The sequence below is a fragment of the Pongo abelii genome, chromosome X, assembly GCF_028885655.2.
Source record: "Pongo abelii isolate AG06213 chromosome X, NHGRI_mPonAbe1-v2.0_pri, whole genome shotgun sequence".
Lineage (NCBI taxonomy): Eukaryota > Metazoa > Chordata > Mammalia > Primates > Hominidae > Pongo > Pongo abelii.
The window spans coordinates 72,284,812-72,300,054 of record NC_072008.2 but is presented as its reverse complement, the minus strand read 5'-3'; the positions used below and the strand labels follow the sequence as shown (position 1 = coordinate 72,300,054).

General features: G+C 38.7%; 1 pseudogene; it reads right to left on the bottom strand.

The window, feature by feature from the left end:
- Positions 1-5,970: 5,970 nt before the first annotated feature.
- The window catches only part of LOC100436893 (polyadenylate-binding protein 2-like), a 33,393-nt pseudogene continuing 24,120 nt past the window's right edge, over positions 5,971-15,243 (bottom strand).

Here is a 15,243-nt window from a genome sequence, read left to right as displayed (position 1 = left end):
AATGACTCCATAATCCTTCCTGCCTTTGCATATTCTGTTCCCTCTACCTGCAATGTTGGTTCATCCTTCTCTCTATTTATCTAGTTAATGCCTGTGCATATCAGCACATCCAGGAAGACTTCCTGAACCACCTAGGCTAGCTCAAGTTCCTCACCCACTCACCTTTTAATATATTTTAATAGCATCCAGTATTTGTCTGTTGAAGGACTTCTCACAATCTGTTTTCTTCACTGAACTGTATGTTTCCTAAGAGCAGGAATGTTGGTTTTTGTTCATCATTGAATCCTTAGGACTCAGCCTGGTGTGAGACATGGTCATTGTTTAATAAATATATTTTGAATAAATGAATGGATTTTATTTCCGCAGAATTAAAATTCTGTTTCCAAACTGGGAGTTTGGTTTTGGGGGGTTGCCAAATACCCTGTGATTTCAGCATATTTAGGTATGTAATAAACCTTTTTTCAACTTATGAGCAAAGTAGAGAGTCACTCCATGCACTGAACGAATATTTGTTAAGCATTTACTATTTGCCAGGCTCTGTGCTAGGCACTTGGAATTCACTGATGAATAGGACACTGTGGACCCTGCATTTAAGGAGCTCATTCATGATCCAAGGTGGAGAGTGAAGAACAAGTTAAATAATTACATTTGAACTGGATTGGAGATGAAAAGAGGGGCTTATGAATAAACTTTCAGAATTCTTGCCTCTGCTGATTTGTGGACATCTGCTATTTCCTTTGCATAGATGCTTATAAAGGACTACGTTCTCATCTCAATATTCTTTCTGTCCTCAATGTTGAAGCCATCATCTCATCTTATCCTTTCTCATAGCTCCAGCCCTAACTTCTCCCTTGGCTGCCCTCTTCCAGGCTATCTTCAACAAAATGAGAACAGAGGGTTCTTTCTTAAAAGACAACTCTGATAGCATCTGTCCTCTGCTCTATAACCCTCAATTACCTGCATCAGGGGTTTCAAACCCAAATATCTCTTAAATAACAAAAATGAGTGAAAAGAGCTTGGTATTAGAGAGATAAAGGGGAGTGGTGGCAGCTGTAATCGACTAGGGATCAGATGCTCCATGTAAAGTGGGCAGCCACTACGCAGCTCCAACTGATTGCTGTCAGTCAGGAACGTGGCCTCAATGTTCCAGATGTTTCATTATTTTCAAGAACAGCAGCATTCCATATTTTAATGTGGCATCTCTTGATTTTTGAAAATGATGGCTACTAATTCAGATGGTTTAAAATCATCATGCAGGCCAAACCTCTGCAGGCCAAACAACACATGTCTGTTGATAAGAATCAGTTTGTGGGCTGCCAGTCTGCAAACACTGGCCTGCAGATTCATGTCCAAGTCCCATAGCCTAGCCTTTAAAGTCCATCACAATCAAGTTTCAATTTTTCTTTACAGTCTCTTCTCACACCTCTTCCTCCTACCAACCACCAATCCTTTTAGCCACATCAGACATCTTGGGCTCCCTCTGAATATACTCTATACTACTAAAGACCTGACTATCTTTGGACCTTGCTGTTACCTTTTACTGAAATTTTATCCCCCCTCACCTCCTTCATGATCAAATTCAACTTATCTTTCAAACAACAGCCCAAATGTTGAATTCTTTGGGATTCAATATTGGGAATTCTTTTCTAGATTGATTAATCATAATTAATTTATATAGTACTTTATTTCTATCTCTTTTAAAATACTTATCACAACCAAGTATGTATTCTAATTTTATAGATGGAGATCTATAGATATAGAAATAAATCTTTCTCCTCCACCAGGCAGTATCTCCCACCTCGTGCATTGCCATTCCTTCATTTTTCTAATTTGTTAACAAATAAGTGGAAATTTTCACTGTATGCCAGGCACTCTGCTAGACACTGGGACTAAGAGCTCTACATGTTTTGTTTAACCAAAACACAGGTATACAATATTAAATGCGGCCAGGCTCATTGGCTCACGCCTGTAATCCCAGCACTTTGGGAGGCCAAGGCGGGCTGATCATGAGATTAGGAGTTCGAGACCAGCCTGACCAACGTGGTGAAACCCCATCTCTACTAAAAATACAAAAATTAGTCGGGCATGGTGGCGCACGCCTGTAATCCCAGCTACTCGGGAAGCTGAGGCAGGAGAATCACTTGAACTCGGGAGGCGGAGGTTGCAGTGAGCAGAGATCATGCCACTGTACTCCAGCTTGGGTGACAGAGCAAGACTCCATCTCAAAAAAAAAAATTAAATTCAAACATGTTACAAAAGTAGTATAAGAAAGAGAGGGGCTTGTCTATACTTCTGCTGTTTTACTCCTAATGATAACTTACTAGGAACCCACTGTGATATACTGGCATTGCAGAACACTGATACTTACATATTTTTGCATAAGAAACCAAGCAGTTTTATTCCTACTTTATAGAGGGATTAACTGAGACTCAGAAATATTAGGTAATTTGCCCAAGGTCAGCCAGCTAATCAGAGGCAGGGCCAGTACTATGAACCTAGGTATTCTATTAGAAAGCAACTGATCTCTTACCACTCTACTTCAGCTACCTCTCTGATGCTATAGTGTGGTGCTCTGTTCATCCATAATATAACAACCAGACATTAGGTAAGCAGGGACATTATTGAATCTTTGTTATAGCAAGGCATTTTGTAACAGAGTTGTACAGCTACATCTGATGAAAAATAAAAATAATTTCCATTCTTATTTATATGCCATGTGACCTCTGTCTTAATCACTTAACCACTTTAAACCTCATTTTACTTTTTTTCTAAAATGGAGATAATAACTTCTTTCTTGATGATTTGTTGTGAAAAACCTAGTAAAATGATGAATGCAAAGAAAATGCATAATAAAGATTATTTTAATTATCTATTATGTGACAACATGTATATTGTGTAATTGTTATAATATCTCTCCAAGTGAAATATTATTGTTTGTTATTATTCCCATTTTAAAGGTAACAATATTGAGGCAGAGTTAAAGGTTGAAGCCTGGTTTGTTTGACACAAAACTGACTGTCATGTTACTTCTCGGGCATTAGGCAACAGTTAATTACTGGTATCATTTGTGTAGTGCTATTTGCTTTTCAAAATGCCTAAGGATATTTGACCCCAAGTTCAGGTGCCAGGGATAACATTTGGGATTCAAAGTTTAAACTCCACATTTAAAAGATTTCAAAACATGTGAAGCAGAGGTCAACAGTTGAAAATTAGTTTAGCAAGGTCCCTCTTCCTCCCTACCCACATTTCACTCTTCCCCAGGAAAAAAGCCCTATCCCAGTCTACTCTAGAAAGGTCCTTGGCAGCATTCTTTGCTGCAAAACATATATTTGTAGATGGCAAAATACTGGGAATCTTGGCTCATATTCATTTAGGCTCCACCAGGTACTGAGGTGGGACTCAGTAGCTGCCAAAAGGGAAAATGACCACCAATCAAAGAATATATGTCACTTTTGGGCCTTTAAGAATGGAGTATTCTGGGGAAATCAGAATGAGGCCAAAGATGCAACTGCGGCTACTGCTATCTTTCACGGTAACAGAACCTCGCTATAGAATTCAAAGGTACTAAATGATTGCTATCATATCCATATTACTTCTCTGGTGAAATAATACAAATGATGAGGAGGGGTGCCTTCACCCTGTCTTCGCACCTTCACTCTCTGGCAGCAGTGATACCACCTGACTTTTGTACAGGACATTGTGGTAGACAAAGAACATTTGCATGTAATACCTCAGTCAACTTTCATAGAGACTTTTGGAGTTAAGCACAGCATGCACTATTATCTCTGTTGCACAGGAGGGGAACCTGAGCCTCTGAAAGCTTAAGTGACTCACCCAAGGTCGTTTAGCTATTCAGATGCAGAGAAATATGGGACACGCATTCTCCTTTGTCAGAATTATTTCTTCCACACCAGGGTTTTAAGAAATTAGCCCCAATCATCAAGTGATCCCTGGTCCCTAGAGATACAAATTAGTTGCTGCTAACTGAAAACTTTGGTTAGGGTTGGACTGGCTCTATCTTGACTTGAAGACAAATTCTTTGTACTCATTTCCTGGCAGTTGCTTCTGGGAATGGGTGACAGCGAAGTCACAAGGGAATAGCACTGATGATGTGTTATAGGTGGAATCCCACAATTCCTTGCTAATGCTTTCCTCTACTTGCCTAACAGAGAAGTATGACATATCTCAGAAGCCCCTGAGGAAATGCCCCGAGCCCCCTTAGTTTCACTCTGATCCAGGGCAGATAACTACTTAGAATATCATGAATCAACTTGTGAACGTCGGAAGTTTCCTTAATTTCTGGCCAAGTAAAAATGTAAGTTAATAAAAAGAAAGGGTGTTATTCTCTCATATTTTGGAAAGTACAGGGTTATCAGTAGGAATTCCTATACCTAATGAGTCACAAACAGTGCTTTGGTATTTGTCAGTTGAAAATCTGTTACTTTATTTAGATAGATGATTCAAGCTTTTGTAAACTAAAATTTTGAATTATGATGATCAATGCCATAGAGAAAAACAAACAGTATTTTTCAACAGACCAAAACTGATTACATTCTCATAGAATACCAATTCTGGCTATATTATTTCCTGAATCAACTGAAATCTGGGACTAAAGCATATTCAGATACAACAATCAAATACTAGCTTATCAGAAATAGCCCCTTTGTCTCCCATTCAGCATTATCATCCCTTAGTCACCTGCTTTTCAATGCTGGCCAAAATGTAATTGTGTGCACTATGGCAGTGTCCAGAAAACTTGGATGCAAAGCTGTTAAAAGCAGTTCCTGTCAAAGATGGCAAACCAGGACAGTGATATGGACACAAAAGGAGTACAATATTGCAAGGACATTTAGCTTGTGTGTTCAGATTGAAATGAAAGGGCCTTATCAAGGAATAACTAGGTTGTGGTTCTATTATCTATTATAGGATATAAGTGATGGACTATTATAGCAGTTAACATTTATTATACACTGACTATGTGCTAGCCATTTCTCTTCTTTTCTTTCTTTCTTTCTTTTTTTTTTTTTTTTGGTTGTTCGTTTTTGAGATGGAGTTTCACTCTGTAGCCCAGGTTGCTGGAGTGCAGTGGCACAATCTTGTCTCATTGCAGCCTCTGCCTCCTATGTTCAAATGATTCTCCTGGCTCAGCCTCCTGAGTAGCTGGGACTACAGGCGTGTGCCACCACACCTAGCTAATTTTTGTCTTTTTAGTAGAGATGGAGTTTCACTATGTTGGCGAAACAGGTCTTGAACTCCTGACCTCAGCTGATCCACCCGCCTCAGCCTCCCAAAGTGCTGGGATTATGGGCGTGAGCCACCGTGCCCAGCCTAGCCATTCTTCTAAGAGCCTCACATGAACTAACTCAATATGAACATGATCTCAGCCATTCTTATAACTGCTTTATGTGAATGAATTGAATCCTCACAACAATCCTATTAGAAAGGTACTATTATTATTTTTATTTTACAGATGAGGAAAGAGAAGCTCAGAGAATATCGTAACTTGTTGAAAGTCATACAGGTAATAAACAATAAAGTCAGGATTGGAATCCCTGAACTTGGCTCTAGAGCTTACGTTATCTTGACTACTAAATGATATTTGTATGCCGTGTGTGGGCCTTTTCTCTTAGTCAAAATGCACCTACTATGTGCTAAACATGCTCTCAAGAAGCTCATAATACAAAGTGAAGAACCAAAGTCATCATTTTTCAACATTCATGGAATAGACTTCTATTTTGTTGAAATATCAGAACAACTGGTACATGTACAGCAGTTTAGACTTTTCAAAGCTTTTGCCCCCCATCTAATCCTAATACACTTTATGAGTTCAGCTTGGGAGGTTTTTCCTTTTTTCATCTGCTTTTCATTTTTCTAATTCATTTTCCCTTCCTTTCTCTTTTTCCCAATATACACTTCATTTTCACTAAGGGGAATATTATATTATTTTAGCCTTGTCCCTGTAGCTCAACCTCAGGGCCGATTGCTAAAACCACTGTAGAATTGAGAGCTGGAACTGTCGTAGTTTGTAGTCCAGGAACCAGGACTCCTGGAAAACCTGTCTGTTGTGCTGATGCCTGGTCTGTTGGTTTATATGGGGATCACCTTGATCTTTCTTTCTCTATATAGAAAGTCCAAGGAAGTCCTTTCTGACTCTTTGTTTCAGAACTCTGTATATACAAACCCCTTGGAATGGCCTCTAATTAGCCAAAGAGTATGGTAATGCTGTTGACTGAACCACAACCATAAAAGTGTGCTTCCAGCACTTCTGCTGTTTCATCATAGTTCACGTTGCCAACATAGATGGAAGCGACATCAGCCTTCATCTTCTCCTCAATGGATGATCACTGGGCTAGCATTGTCTAGAGGTAGACTTATATTCATCTGCTTGTCTACTTCATTCTGTAGCTCCCGAAGCTTTTCATCTTCTTCTGTCTTCCTTACTTGAGCTCCGGGTCCTCAAAGCTACCATACCCCAGGTCATACACGAATAGTCCTGGCTCCTCTTTCTCATCCTGGCTGCCAGAGGTTCGTGATCCAGGACCAGGGCTCCCCCTTTTGGGGTCTGGTTCAGACTTGGGCTTTAGCAGCAACTCTCAAACTCCAGTTCCTCAGACTCCAGGTTGTTCCCATAGTCCACTGCATCCTCCAATTCCCAATCCTGGCCTCCCTATCTGCCTGGACAAAAGATGGTGCCACCACTGCCCTAGCCCAGAGCCTGGACACTTGCAACTGCAGCTACTGCTGCCACTCCAAGAAAGTATTTTTAATCTCATTTCATAGATGAGGAAACTGAGGCTCATGAAGTTTAAATGGCTTGCTCAATTCCACACAGTTTGAAATTGATAAAGACAAGATTCAACCATCTTCTTTATTATTTATTTTTACTTTTTCTAAGAGATGGGGTTTTGCTATATTGCCCAGCCTGGACTCGAACTTTTAGGCTCAAGCAATTTTCCTGCCTCAGCCTCCCAAGTAGCTGGGGCTACAGGCACATGCCACTGTGCGCGGCTCAAGATTCAGATATCTTCTGACTCTACAGCTTGTGCTCTCTGAACTACTGTATGCCATATTGCATGAATGTCTCAACCACCTTGGGCTCAGAACGGCTATACTCAAATACTGTGGCATTGGCTTTAGTTGGTTAGAGGAAACATTTTGTCTTCTTTAACCTTCCGTCTTTATCCGTGAGAATTACTAGCTCAGTCAAGATGTTCCACACTGGACTGAGACAACAAAAGTCATGAACAGTCGAAAATCATAATACCTTGATATGTGTTTTAGGTCTGATATTGATCCTTGATAAATCTTTGAATTGCTTCATGCCTCAGTTTCTACAGGTTTCTTAACGATGGAAATAGCACCTGGCCTACAACTTCTGCCATTAGAAAATCATATGTGAACAAGTAATAACACAAATCAAAAAAGAAAATACTTGTATAGTAGCAAGATTGTGTGAATGTAAAAGATCATTAATGACTTGTCTTTGGTTTTCATAAATATGGAGTTTTATTAGTTAGGAATCCTGGTTGCAAGAGAAGCCCAGTTGAGTTTGCTTAAGCAAAAAGAAAAATATCATAACTTAGCCTATGGATCTGTTTGTAAGTAAGCCTACAAAGATGTCTCACAGAACAAGAATTCTACTGGGCTTCAGATGCCATTGGAATAGGGACTCAATGCTCTCAGGACTCTTTCTCTCCCTCCATTTTCTCTGCTCCTCTTGGCATGTCTTGTCTTCTCTCCACTGACCACTTTCTTTATTCTAAGTCCACATGGGAGAAAATGACCATTGCAAACATTGCTAAAGTTCAAATTAAGAACCAAAGTAAGCTGAAATCTCTTGGTCCAAAAGTCCAAGTGAGGACTTATTGTACAAGCTTGGATCAGATGTCCACCTTTTCGCCAATTAATTGTCACCATAGAGTGGAATCTCATTGTAGGAACATCTTAGACCTCAGTAACCATGTAAATGAGGGGGTTCCTTTTGGAAAAATTGAGGGATAGTTTCCTTAAGCTGGACTTTCTGAGAAGACAATCAAATAAATAGATTTCATTTACAGAGTCAGAAAGTACACATTTTTGAGAACTACTACAGCCTGAGGACCTTATTAGTGAGATTTGGAGGTGAGTTTCTCTGTGTATATCAATAGATCTGTGCTCTTTCTTAACCCTATCAATGATCCATAAAATGTCTATGCTTTGAGGCTGCTAAACAGCATTTCCAGAGATACTGATAAACACTTTGTCATCTTCTTCCTTTACAGAAAAATAGATGAATGACTACTGTTCTAGGGGACATAATATGAGAAGCTGTGACATTTTATGGTTTTTCTATTGTAAGTCTCCTATAGTGGCAACAGCCTTCATCCACCTGGTATGATTTCCAAGGAACCTGAGCTTTATTGATATTCTCCAGAATACTACCATTAGTTTTCTGTTTGTTGTAAGGCTAAGCCTTCAATTCAATGCCCCTTTCCTTAGGAGTGGTCACCTATAAAGTTTTTGCAGTCGTTGGCACATCAATATGAATGAATTGACCAGATCATTTCCTTAGAGCATATTGACTTAGAGAGGGGGAAAAAGGAGAACATTGGGAAGGCAATGAAAATGTGGGCTTCCTGTCAAGGAAAACAGGAAAGTTGAGAACAAGAAGGAATGACTGGAGGCTCAAAAGACAAAGGTTTTCTCCTTTACCATTACAGAGGTACACCTTCCTGGCTGTACAAAGTGCCTGGATACCACCAGCAACTGGGCTAATGCTATTGATGACATTCTCATATCCTTCAATCTTATCAGATTCCTGATCAGGATTCTGTAATAAGATGCTCTCTGGTACCTATAGTTAGCGACCCATGCCTTTTAGCTCCCCTGCCCTTGGGATCAAATAGGAACACAGCTACTAATAATTTCATCAGTATAGTAATATACTGTCCATAAGAACTCTTCTGTGTGTTATCTAATCTGATCTTCACAACTTTCCTATAAAGTATGTTGGGCAATGACTATTCTTCCATCGAGGAAACTGAGGATCAGTTGAATTAAATATTACAGGCACAAAGCAGGTATATGTCAAAAAGACCTAGCCTGTTCACTTTACAAAATAAGGATCTTGTGTGCTTTGTTTATTGCTCTTATCTCTGGCCCGTTGCACTAAGCTAGACATTTAGGAGGAACTCAATTGCGATTTGTTGAATGAATAAATTAATTTTCTTCACTTGGACTCACATCTTCTCTGACTCTCAAACTTATGCTCTATATTGTCAGGGAAGCAAACAAGAAATTATATTTGAGGAACACCTTAGGCTCTATATATACATATTTTATTTAATCCTCATTAGAATTCTGCAAAGTAGGGATTATTCTTTCTCTCTGAGGTTCAGAGAGGTGTAGCTTCTCACAGCTAGGAACTTACAGAGCTGATATTTGAACCCAGGCATCTTGGCTCCATAGCCCTCAAGACTGCATTCATATAGAATTGCAATATCAGTTCCCCTAGTTTCCCAGGGTCAGAATGAGAGGAAAATGAATGCATACAAGTCACCAAAGAGATCAAAATGTTGTCCAAAGTGAGAGACAATCATTAATATTGCTGGCTCATTCTGTCAAACTTTATTTTTCCTTGATAAAAATTTACCTTTCCCAAACCCATTTCCTCCAAGAAGCTCACCTTAAGTGTGAAGGATTTACAGTGCCTCAAGTCACCCACCTGCTGACTCAGGCCCTTCTAAACTTCTAATAAACTGAAATGAAAGAAAGTTTTTAATTTGTATATTTTTTCAAAGTCTTTCTGGACAGAGGTTATGCCTTTGATTGGGTTATAGAAATAACCACCATTCAATGATGAAACTCAATGATTATTAAATAAAATCATTTACTCAGTGGTAGATAGCAACAACAACAACAACAATAATTTTTTAATCACTTCTATGTGCATTGTGCTTTCCACTTTATAAAGTGCTGTCACTTTCAGTAACTCAGTTCAGGACCTTCGTCTCCCACTCTTATGCCTTTTTATCACTCTTTTAAATCCTTAAAACCAGCTGTGTTTTCACTTACCACATTTTGTTCAGAAGTTTGTATTTGTATTGGACTATTGGTCCAAAACCAGTGATGCCCGACCTGGTTTTTCAACACCTTGGGAAACTTTTGTTCACATTATTTCTTCTCCTTGAAATGCCCTTCTTCCTCTTCCTGCTCCTTTTATTAGACTCTTACCTGTCTTCCAAGGCTCAGCTCAAAGTTTACATTTTCTGTGAAGCATACCAGATCCACTCCAACTCACAGTGCTCTTGTCCTTCTCAGAAGGCCTGGAACACTTCTACCACTCACTTGGCACTTAGCAGAGTATGCCTAATATTATTAATATTTTGTATACATCCTTACTATCCAGCAAACAATTGGTGTTCAATAAATGTTGGCTGATCATATTGCCAGTGATCCCAGTAATGTACCATGAATTTTTCCAAATGTATGGAAATGAAATTTATTTCAATTAAAAACTATACAATGCTTACTTTTTTTCATATTGCACTTGCTCATATTGCTCACTCCATACAGCATGTAATAGAGAGAACCTTGAATGTAGAATGATAGACATGAGTTGGAACTCTAAATTAATCATTTTTAGCTCTGTGAACTTAAGTCCCTTTACCTTACTATATATATATATATATATTTTTTTTTTCAGTTTTCTCATCATTATAAAGAGGCTAGAAATACCTTACCTACACTGTGCCTGGCAGGTAGCAGACCCCCAATAAATACCTTGTAAAATGCAGAATCAACACTTTTTTTTTTCTTCACCTTTTATTTTAAGTTCCAGGGTACATGTGCAGGATGTGTGGATTTGTTACATAGGTAAATGTGTGCCATGGTGGTGTGCTGCACAGATCAACCCATCACCTAGGTATTAAGGCCAGCGTCCATTAGCTATTCTTCCTGAATTCTTCCCCCCAACCCCCACAACGGGCACCAGTGTGTGTTATTCCCCTCATGTGTCCATGTATTCTCATGGTTCAGCTCCCACTTATAAGTGAGAACATGCGGTGTTTGGTTTTCTGTTCCTGCATTAGTTAGCTGAGGATAATGGTTTCCAGCTCCATCAATGCCCCTGCAAACGATATAATCTCATTCTCTTTTTATGGCTGCATATAGAGAATCAATACTTAATTCATAGGGTGAATATTATGGCTTGAATGTTTTTGTCCTGTCTAACATTTATGTTGAAATTTAATCACCAATGCAAAGACACTGGGAGCTGTGCCCTTTGGGAGGTGATTGAGGGCTTTGTCCTTGCGCATTAGGTTAGGTACCCTTATAAAAGGGCTTGATGGAGGGAGTTCATCCCCTTTCCTTGCTTGTCTGCCTTCTGCCATATGAGACCACAGCATTTCTCCTTTCCAGAGGATGCAGTGTTCAAGGTGCCATCTTGGAAGCAGAGACAGACTCCCACCAGATAATGAAGCTGTCTTTATAAATGAACCTGTCTCAACACAGTTTGATAACTACTGTCCTGTGGTATCATAAGCTTCTACACCCAGGCAAGAGAAGAACAAAGAGAGAATAAGAAAGGTTCACCTGCTTTTTAAGTGCTGTGGCCAGGAAGTGACAAACATCACTTTTTTCATATTGCATTGGTAAAAACTGATTATATGCCATGCCTCCTCACTTCTCAGCAAGGATTTTTATATTATAGAGATGTACTAATTAAATAATCATGCCCACTCATAATAAAATTGCAATTATGTTAAGAGAAACAAAGAAAGATACCAGTGCCCTTAGTGTATGAAAAGGAGGCTTGCTATGGACAGTGAAGTTAGAGGTTTCTCTAAAAAAATGACCACTGAGATAAGATTTGAGGCATTAGTAGAACTAGGCAAAGATAGGTAGGAAAAACTCTCAAAACAAAAAGAATAGCATGTGTAAAGGCCCTGAAATGCACTAGAGCATGGTTATTAAAAGAATCAAGATGATTTATGCAAAAGAGGATTGGAACAGTAAAGCATTGTGCAAATGCTATCATTTTAAACAGTCATTATTATTTATTTTCATACTCTCCTCTGAAATCCTGCAACTCATTTCTCTGGGCTTAGCTGATCCAGTTTTTTCCAACCTGGAAGGGAAAATGGGATAGGGTTATAGAAATTTGAAGGTACTGAAAAACGAGTCAGAAAAGAACCCAAGCTCTGTTTTCACATTAAATAAAAAACATGCAAATTAAGTACTCACTGACATATTCTATTAGCCATCACTTTTGCAAACATTGTTAAGCTTTTCCCTTTTGCTGCCAGTCAGCTAGAAAAGGTCCTGGTAATATCTTTAATTCATATACCTATCCATATCTCTATATATACTTTTACTTACCTGGCTTGTGCCATTGTGACTTTGGTTTCACAGAAAAATCCAGAAAAATACCTACCTTTCCTAGACTGGAGAATATCATACAGCAGATCTGTTTGGACATGAAAGTTAGAAGTGAATGAATATGTATCCTATGGAGTTTAACTTACAAGGCTCATTTTGTGAAATCTTCTATATGGGCTTTCATGAATTACTGAGGCTAGGCAAATTCAAACCAATGCAACCCAAAATGCCCCTGTAGTCCTCCTATTGCCCCATTCTTTGGATACCCAAATTAGAAAAAAAATTATATATATGTAATATACATATTAGATATAATAACATATAAATGTATATAATATACATATATACAAATATATAATATAAATACATCTATAAATAAGTGTTTCTATTTATAAGTGTCTCTATTTGTCTCGGTATCTATATGAAGACAGAAAGAATATATATATATATTCTATTTTCCAAATAAAGAGATAGAAACCAAGACAGAGAAATATGTATATTTATATATATTTATTATTTATATAATAGATTATAAATACATGCTTATAAATAATGTGTATGTTCATATGTTTATATATGTAACATATATAGAGACAAATAGAGACACCGATTTATATATGTATGTATATTATATATGTGTATATACGAAATAAATATTTATTTTATCATCATATATATCATAAATACATATTATATATAAAGAAAGAGAGACAGAAACAGAGAAATAGACACACACACATATATAATCAGAGATAGATACAGAGAAATAGAGACATAGAGAAAGATCTGTGTTTTCAATCTGGATGAGGAAGTCAGAAATGTCTCTTAGATACCTTTTGCAGTATTCATCTACCACAGAGACATGGTATTTCTTCTATATCTACATGCTTTATAAATTCCCTTGCCATAGCCTCTGTACCCTTCTAGGGCAAGGAATGTGAACCATATGACTGACATAATCCTAGAGACCTGGATCTGAAATGGGAGAGAGATTGATAATCTTTTAGAAGATCGGTTAGATTAATATATAGCTTGGGTCACTGAAATCCAGAAACAGGAAAGGATGGCTGCAGTATGTCAACAGCAGGACATAGATTGAAATCCCAAGCCCTATCTCACCCCTCCACTCCTCACCCCTGATTGGTGTTCTTTCTAATACCTCCTACTGGATAACAATTAAACTTCTCCAGTGCCAAAGTGACTAGAGTTAGGGTTAGGGTTAAGGTTAGGGCTTTAAATGAGTGAAGAGTTTTGTGTGACTAGAGCAGAGAGTGAGTTGAGAAGAAAAGTTTAGGTTACAGCAGCTTGTAGAGAACCAAACCAATGACTTCTGGCTTTATTCCATAGCCTTCTGGAAAACATTGCACATTTTTAAGTAAAATTGTGACATAGATTTGTTTATTCATTGATGTACTTGCTGCACTCCAAAAGATCTTTCAACTGACAAATTGTCTCTGCTTAAAATTGCTAACTAGCTCCCCATTAGCTTCAGATATAAGCTAAGCTTCTTAATGTGGCATCTGAGACTCCTATGGCTAGGTCCCATCCACCTTCCTCTCCAGCCTCATCTCCCATCCCTCCAAGCCTTGCACTCTAAGGTTTACTTACCCTGACTCATTATAATTTCCTGAGCATAGAGTGCTGTAAGAGACCTCCTTGCCTTTGTTTTTTCTGCTTCTTCTTTGGCATTTATTTCTCACTGTTTTCCCCCTGACTACTTTTAACCCTACCTGGCAATCCCTTTTACAGGAAGTCTTCCCTGATGTCCCTAGGTTGTGTTGGATGCTCCCCCTCAGTGCTTTCAAGGCATCCAATCTCATTTCTAGCCTATAATTAATCACATTATATTGAAAGCATCTGTTTCCTTCTCTGGTTTCATAAACAGCCTTTGAGCTTCTGAAGGGCAGGGAGTAGACTCAGTCTACTTTGTCCCCCCAGTTCTTAGTACTGGCTTGGCACAGAGTGATTGGCTCAGTAGGGCATGTTGAAATAGACTGAGAGATGGCCAGTTTGAAGCCTTTGGTAGACATCTATGTTTCTATGCCTCTTTAAAATCAATTCAGTACTCTAATGCCTCAGAGCCAAGGGCCTAAGTCAATATAGGACCTCAAGCCATGCCTCAGGGGCTTCTAAAATCAGGTTATCTTAATAAATTCAACTGGTTACGGATAAGATAAGGCTGGCAGCTGAATTTTAACAGTATGCAGGCATCCAGGTACAGCTAAAAGCCAGGAGTTGAAGAAACACCTTCTCTCCTCCACTCTTTGCTCTGACACAAATGTTGAGGTGACCTGGTTTAGCCAGGCTTACAGCCCGCCCAAGTGGCTGATCAGGAAGGTGAGACTAGCCATAGAGCTGACTGGAGATGTTCCCAGTCCCAAACTTGGGTTGAGGCTAAAGTCCCAAGCCAACCACAAGCTGTCTTGCACTGCTGCAGCTCCCTGTTCTCAAAGTGCTGTTTCAAAGAGGGATATTCTGAACAGGCCATAGTTACACCTGATGTGGAAATAGAAACATAGATTTGCTCCAACTCCCTTTCAGGGGAGAGGGTGGAACTCCCTCAGAAACCCTGGGGAAAATAAACTCAGAACCAACTTCTTCCTTTCCCCACAACTTTTACTTCTAGCTAGTTCATTCACAGCACCAGAATAACAGGATAGAAGATGGTAACAAAATCAGTTATCTGGCCCTAGAAATCAAATGTATATATAAAACTATTGTGATTTTTATTTTTCTCCCGTGTCTGTTTTTTTTTCTTTCTTTTTTTTTTTTTTTTTTCAGATTTCAGTCAAACAGGTTTCTGTGTGCAAACAATCAAAATGCCAGCCCTCAGCAGGGTTATGAGAGCACTGCTAAGCATGTTCCTCATAATAGTATGTTTTC